This window comes from Elephantulus edwardii, unplaced genomic scaffold (genome assembly GCF_000299155.1).
Source record: "Elephantulus edwardii isolate Elephantulus edwardi_28Jun2011 unplaced genomic scaffold, EleEdw1.0 scaffold00169, whole genome shotgun sequence".
Lineage (NCBI taxonomy): Eukaryota > Metazoa > Chordata > Mammalia > Macroscelidea > Macroscelididae > Elephantulus > Elephantulus edwardii.
Window position 1 is genome coordinate 5,043,801 of NW_006399919.1, and position 7,513 is coordinate 5,051,313.

Below are 7,513 nucleotides of genomic sequence, written 5' to 3' on the forward strand. Positions count from 1 at the left end.
AAGCCAAAAAAAGCCCAAAGATTTAAATAAAACAAATATAAACCTCTGAAGATTGGGACAGATGAATGGGCCTTTTTATGCCTTTTGGACCTGGTCAGCCAGACGACTGCCTCTCTGTGAGAGAAGAAGATTGTTCAAACGCCTTCTTTCCTTTCTTGTGAGAGGCTAGGCTCTAGTTGCTCTTGTTAAGAATGACAAAAACAGTTCAGAGTTTCAGATAATATTTTTCTGTTTAATCTACCTGCTTAAGAGAAGAGGAGACTAGATCTGGAGAATTTTAGCATCTGTGGTTCAAGACTACCAGCTGCTCTGTAATTGTTGTTGTCCATCATCAAGTCAGAACTGACGCATAGCTGACCCTCCAGTGGGTTTTCAGAGGCAGTTAATTGCACAGGAGGAGATTGCCCATCCTTCTCCTATGGTGGATCCAAACCACATGTCTTTGGGATTGCAACATAGCTCCTTACCACTTGGCCACCAGAGCATGGCCAATATCTGTCTCTCTGAGCTATTTACTGCCTGTAGAAACTCCCTGAGGGTCAGCTGTAAGTCGGTGTGACTTGATTTAACCAACAACAATTGAACTTCACAGGTCAGTAGTACAATGTGCTGTGGACTACCCTACCATCTCTGTAAGATTTTAATGAATTCTGCATTAACTAGGCTAAGTGACTTTCAGGCTAATGTGATGTTTTTCAAATAGTCATTTCTATCTATGTAAGCAGACTTGTTAGAGCTTGTCTACAGTGTACTACTTAAGCTCATGAGAGAGCTCTGAGAGCTTTGTCCAGGGAGCTTTCTTCTGCTTATCCAAAGGCTGAGACTCTCTTAGGATTCAAGTACATCAGTTGTTTAGAGGGAGAAAGATGGGCATCTCCTTTCATGTGACTGATAATCTCAGGAACCTAACAGAGGTTCAGTTACCAGTTTAGCGCTGAATGGAGAGCAGAGAGAAGCCCATAAGAGGGAGCTGGGATCCGACCCCATGGTAATGCATGAGTAAATGAAGCCCATAATGAACCATGCAGCCGGTCTGTAAAGAAAGCTCAGAGAGCTGGTTGAGGGTCGCTATGAGTCAGAAAGGCTTCATGGCAGCGAGTCTCTTTTGGTTTTAAGTCTGGAGGAAAGGGACTCTGGTGACAAGGTACATTGTGTGTTAACTCTGCTAAATTTAAGGCCAGCAGTTCAAATACACCAGTCAAACCACAGATAAAAGATTTTGAGCCTGAATTATATAGCCTTTGGAATCTAGTGAAGGCTCACATTCTGTTTGATTCTGTGAGCTGATTACTACTTGGTATCAGTGAGTTTAGCTTGGTTGACCAAGGTTTGATGCAAGTCCATAAAGAGCCTTGATGGCACATCAGTTAAGCCCTTGGCTACTAACCCAAAGGTGGGTAGTTCAAATCCACTCAGTGACTCTGAGAGAGAAAGAACTGACAAATTGCTCCCACATGGACGGAAATAAATAATGCCCTGTGGGGCAGTTCTGCTCTGTCCCAAGGATCACAGTGTGTTACAGTCAACTTGATGGCACCTGCTGAAAATAAGACTCTGTTCAATTAGCTTGGTTTTATTGAAGTAAAATAGAACAATAATATGTGTGTAATTAGAAGTTGGTCTCTTTTAAATTCCCTATCTTTGTTGAAAGAAATAAGAAACTCTATATGTATATTTGCTTGGCCTTGATGTGTTTTTAAATATTTGTATTAAAAAAAAAATCTCAATCAAGCAGATATATGCACACCCATGTTTGTTGCGGCCTTGTTTGCAATAGCAAAGAGCTTGAAACAACCTAATGCCCATCAACAAACAAATGGATAGAGAAACTCTGGTATATTCACACAATGGAATACTAGGCAGCATTGAAAAGCAAGGAACTCATAAAATATTATGCAAAATGGATGACCCTAGAGGACATTATGCTGAGTGAAATATCTCAGTCACAAAAGGGCAAAGATTGCATAGGGCCACTATTGTAAAACTGGACTGACATTGGTGTTGAGGGAAGACAGAGAAGGAAGGAAGGAATGATATATCCTGCATTGAAACAGATGAGGGACAGAACTGTTTTAAAGGGATATGTGATTAGGTATTATTGTCATGACAGGAGACCAGAATGAGGGCTGCACAGTACAGTGGACTTGGGGGCGAGGGATTGTATAACAATGAAAGAGTTTTTCTTTTACTTATCAAGGAGAAAAGTGAATTTGGGCAGGCGCAGGTGGTGAGCAAGGAGAAAAGTGCAACAGTGAATGACTGGAAACCCTAAGTCTCTGTAAACTTTCATTAAAATTAATTAGAAAAAAACCAAACCAAAACAGCTCACCATTTCAACATTTTTTTTTCATATATAATTCAGTAATATTCTTTTCAGAACCTGAACTAATTTCTGAAAAGATTTCTTCTCATGACACTTTGATTGCACACAGAGTTTTATGTACCATCTTCTACCAGGGCGGAGGCAGAGTGGCTCTCCTGCCGTTTCAGAAGTAGCCCCTGGGGTTTCTTTCACTGGGGAGCCAAAATCCCCAGAGAGGTGAGTCAGAGAGGGTGTTTGGCTCAGAGCAGAAGGCTTTTGACTTTTTTTTTTTTTTTTTTCTGGTTGTGTTCTAAATGAAAAAGCTTCTTGCTACACATTTCTTTAGTCATTTCTGTGTCATTTTGGGCACTTAAACTGAGGCATGCCTAGGAGGTAATGTGAGCATTTCCCAAGTGATTGTTCCAAGTCGGTGAGCTAATACTCCACCTAGACCTGGGGCTGCTTCTCTCTCAGTCAAACTGGTTTTTGCGGCTGTCAGTCAGCCTCCTATGTAGCAGATTCCCCACTGATACTGAGGGACCTGAAAGCTAAGTTAGCTGTTGATTTTGCCGTATGGAATTTTACCAGGGAAAGATCCTTATAGGACACATAGATGCAGTGGAGGGATTGGGGTGTTTGTGTGTGTGTGTGTGTGTGTGTGTGTGTGTGTGTGTGTGTGTAAGAGAGAGCAGTGAAAGGAGAGAGAGAAAAAAGAGAGAAGGGGAGGGAGGGGGAGAGAAAGACACACAGAGACACACAGAGAGACAAAGAGAGACAGAGATACAGAGACACAGAGAGAGAAACACACAGAGACACACAGAGAGACAGAGAGAGACAGAGAGAAAGTGACAGACCCCCAGGAGACCTGGCAGGTTTGCTAAATCTCTGACTGGCATTGATGTGGGGGAACTGACCTCACAGTAAGCATTACTGTAGAATCTAATATAAATGATGCCTCAGATTTCCTCCCCAGAAAGGGAGTTGAGATTCTAAGTAGCTGAGTCATTCCAGGGCGACTCCCTTCATTGTGTCAGGTTACAAAAACATGAAGGCCTTTCTGGGAAATCCATTCCATTTTCAAATTAAACCGTTAATTTCAAATTAACCTATTTCAGATGACTAAACTACCGTACACAGCCATGACTTTTAACCTCTCCTCTGTAATTTGGAAATTACTACTGGCTTAGCTGGAGAAGGGGAGGGACTTGAGTGAAAATAGCAGAGTGTTTGAAGTTCCCATTTGCTGCATAAAATGTACTTAGAACATTGCTAATGCATTTCTTTCTTGTCCAACAGGAGCCAAATAAATTACTCTGGTGTGGCCCTCAGGATACCTGGCCTCAAAAGTAATTAACTGAGGAATTTGGTAGAGATACGTTAGTTGGAGAGAAGGTATTACTAAAAACAACTTCAAGATGTAGAATGTCTATTAGTACTTCTCTCTTTTTTAAAGATTGTGGTACACACACACACACACACACACACACACATATATATGTGTAGGGGAGCTGGGTGGTACAGGCAGTGTGTGGTTGGCTGCTAACATGTAGGCTGATGGTTTGAATTCACCCAGTGGGTCTGAGTGAGAGATGTGTGGTTTCAGTTAACAGTCCTGCCGTGAAAACTCAATGTAGCAGCTCTACCCAGTAATCCATGGAGCCAGAGGTTAGCTGATAGAGCCGACAACAACTACAACAGATGTGTATTAGTCTTGCCAGTATAATTCACATATACCGTTGAGGACACACAATGTACTCAATGAAAGGCTTCATCATGCTGTGCGTGATTCTTCTTTGGTCAATGCTGCTTTCAGCAGTTCTCGCTCCCCCTCCTGAGAGCAACAAGAGAACAAGGTCACAAGGCCTTCTCTCTTAGTCTCCTCCTCCAACTCCCTGCCTCCTCAGCGTTCCCAGTGTCCTCTGCAGTGAGGGATGAGAGGTTTAGAACACAGCCTTTCTAGGTTTGGCACTAGGCTTATTGGTGTGAATTCCTTTCTGATTGATTTTAATGAAGAAGAAAGAACGTGAACGTAAACAAGGGGGGAGCCGTGTGGGGTTTTGCATGATTAAATATGTGACATTTCACAGGATAATTTCTTGTAACTTCTCATGATATATTAAAGGCAATTTTTAAAAGACTTCCAAGGCATTCCTTAAAAAAAAAAAAAAGGCCCCTTAAGAGGTTGGAGAGCTCTGAAAAATTCACTTTTTATGTGTTTCTAAAGGCATGTGGCAGACTCCATCTTCAAAGAAAGAGACTCCATCTTCCACCACCCTCTGTAACCATACTCCTGAGTAAACTGCTGTGAGAAGGAAAAAAAAAAAAAATAAAGGCATGTGGCACAGTTTACCTCCTCATTCTCATTTCTAAGCCAGAGGTTCTGATCAACAGGAGAGTCATTTACTCAACAAATATTTATGCAACAGAGGTTAGCTGATAGAGCCAGGTATGAGTCTTAACAGTTTTATCTGTATATCTTACCAAAATTCTCACAGCAGCTTATGAGGTAAGACCTATTCTATCTTAACTACCATCATTCAAGTAAGAAAATGGAAAGAAGTTAAGTGACTTTCCTGAGATCGCATAATAATAATAAAAAAGAAAAAATCAAAGAGCCCTGGGGGACATAGTCTGCAAGGAAGTCTTGTGCTAACCCACAGACGTGGGCCTCTGGCCTCGTGTTCAAAGCCACCACCAGTAAGAGATGCCAATCTCCTGTGTGACCTCAGCTTCCAAACATCTGCTGGAGGGTTAGCTATGAGTCGGTTGTGACTCCATAGCAACACATTTGTTTTTTGTTTGTTTGCTCTTAAAAAAATAATTGTCTGTGATGACTACTGATTTTTGAAACCTGCAGTGTTTCCCTGCTCTATTCTGATGACTGCTTCCTGGTTCAAGTATAAGTTTCACATGAGGAAAGTCAGGGGTGCATCCTATCTCCATTCGGGAGGCTGGACTTTATGAAGAAGATCATGGCATCAGGATTGGAGGAAGACTCATCTCATCAAGAGCCTGTGTTATGCAGATGATACAACCTTGTTTGCCAAAACTGAGGAGCACCTGAAGTGTTTGATGCAGAAGGACAAGGACTGCAGTCTTCAGTATAGATTGAAGCTCAACATCAAGAAAATGAAGATTCTCACCACTGGACCAATTGGCAACACCATGATAGATGGAGAAGATTGAGATTGTTAACACTTTCAGTTTGCTCAGATCCACAGTCAACACTCTTGGCACCAGCAGTGAAGAAATTAGAAGATGAATTGCATTAGGAAAATCTGCTGTCAGGCATCTCTCCAGAGTGGTGAAGAGCAACAATGTCAGTTTAGAGACTAAGGTGCGCCTGACTCAGACCATGGTCTTTGCAATTACTTGCTATACATCAGAGCTGGACAATGCCTAAGGATGAGAGAAGAAGGATCAAAGCCTTTGAGTTGTGGTGCTGGAGAAGAGTATTGAACATATCATGGATGGTCGAGAGAACAAACAGAGCTGCCTTGGAGAGGGTGAAGCCACGTTGCTCCTTGGAGGCTAGGATTTTGAAGACCCATCCCACATATTTTGGTCACGTTACCAGGAGGAGTTAGTATTGGAAAAGGACATCATGCTTGGAAGGGTAGAGGGATAGCACAGAAGAGGAAGACCCTCGGTTAGATGGATTGAGACAGTAACTGGGGTAATGGGGGTAAGGGTGTCAGAGTCAGTGAAACTGTCTCAGGATAGGCCAGACTTCAGAGCTATGTACATAGGGTCACTATGAGTCACAGGTAATTGATGGCACATCACAACAACAACAGTGGTGACTAAGATTTTTGATTCGGGCAGTTTGATCCAGAGCCTATCATCTTAGCCACTATGCTATATTTCCTCCAACCTGGGGATTGATGTCAGATAAGAACAAATAGCACAGAAGTGTTAAAACCATAAGTAAAAGTACATTCAACATTACATATACATTTCTATACATCATTCTCTGATAAAGAAAATCAAGACTCTAGAGAAACATTGATTCTAGGAAGGAACAAGATATGCCTGGAATACCTTATATGCTCTGTTGAGAAATTTTCTGCCTCCAAGCTCATGTATGTCACTGGCAAGATTTCTTTTCTCAATTTGAAAACCATTATTACTTTATTAACTGAGCCAATTTAAAAAAAAAAATCATGGTTGACACCTTAGTTCATTCTTCTAAGTAAGTCTGTTGATCTGATTGTCCCAGTTGCCGGCATCTCCACCTTCTACAAATGAGCGATCTTATTCTTCATTCCACCTCATGGAAAAGATAATTTGAAGGGCCACAGAAGTGGTTTACTTCTTTGAAGCATTTACCAACAATATAGTATATATCTCATGAATCAGATTCACCATGAAGAGGATGTAATATTTACCAAGAAATCGTGCAATCAAAGTGGTGTCTGTCAGAGCCAAATGCTTCTTAACAATTTGGCCATAACCATGTTCACAGATCAGTTAGCTGACAGACTTCAGGTTTTGGTACTCCCATGTGATACATGGTTCCATGACCCTCAACATGTTAGTTGAAACTTTTTTTGAGTTTCATAAAGGTGTCATTGAAGATCTGGTGAGGACGAAGAAGCTGCAACACCTTATGAACTTTGGAGCTCACACTGTTGATACCTCTGATCCTGATGACAAATGCCAGTTTGGGTTCTGCAGGTACATAGAATTTGCCAGCTTTTCTTGCCATTGAAGCCATTTGAATCTCATTTCTGTACATCGACCTATATTCTTTGTGCTAGTGTTCAGCCTTTTCATAGATAAGCTTTCTCTTTGCCTTTTGAAGCATCAAAAACTTCTTTCTCAGGCACTTGACCCTTAATTGTGCAAAATTCCTTCACTTTTTCTTAAGGAGTTCTGGCACTGCAAGAACCTTCTTTTTCTCCTTCACAGTGACTTCCATGATTCCAGGTGGAAATTTTTCTTAAGAAAATAAGATTTCTTAGGGGTTGTGGAACCCTTATGTTTCTTCAAAGATAGTAAGAGTAATATTACAAGTCTGCTAGTAGGACTCAGACTAACATAACAACATAACATAACATAACATAACATAACATAACATAACATAACCACCATATTTGCCATATTTGATTGATCAGATGCAACAACTCTGGGCCATTCCAGGTGTCAATACCAGGAGAAGAAATCATGAAGATCACTTTAAAAGCTACCAAACTGAGGTTGTGTTCTTGT

At 41.2% G+C, this 7,513-nt stretch overlaps 1 pseudogene; it reads right to left on the bottom strand.

The window, feature by feature from the left end:
* Positions 1–6,490: 6,490 nt before the first annotated feature.
* On the bottom strand, positions 6,491–7,223 carry LOC102871675 (annotated as a pseudogene).
* Positions 7,224–7,513: the final 290 nt, after the last annotated feature.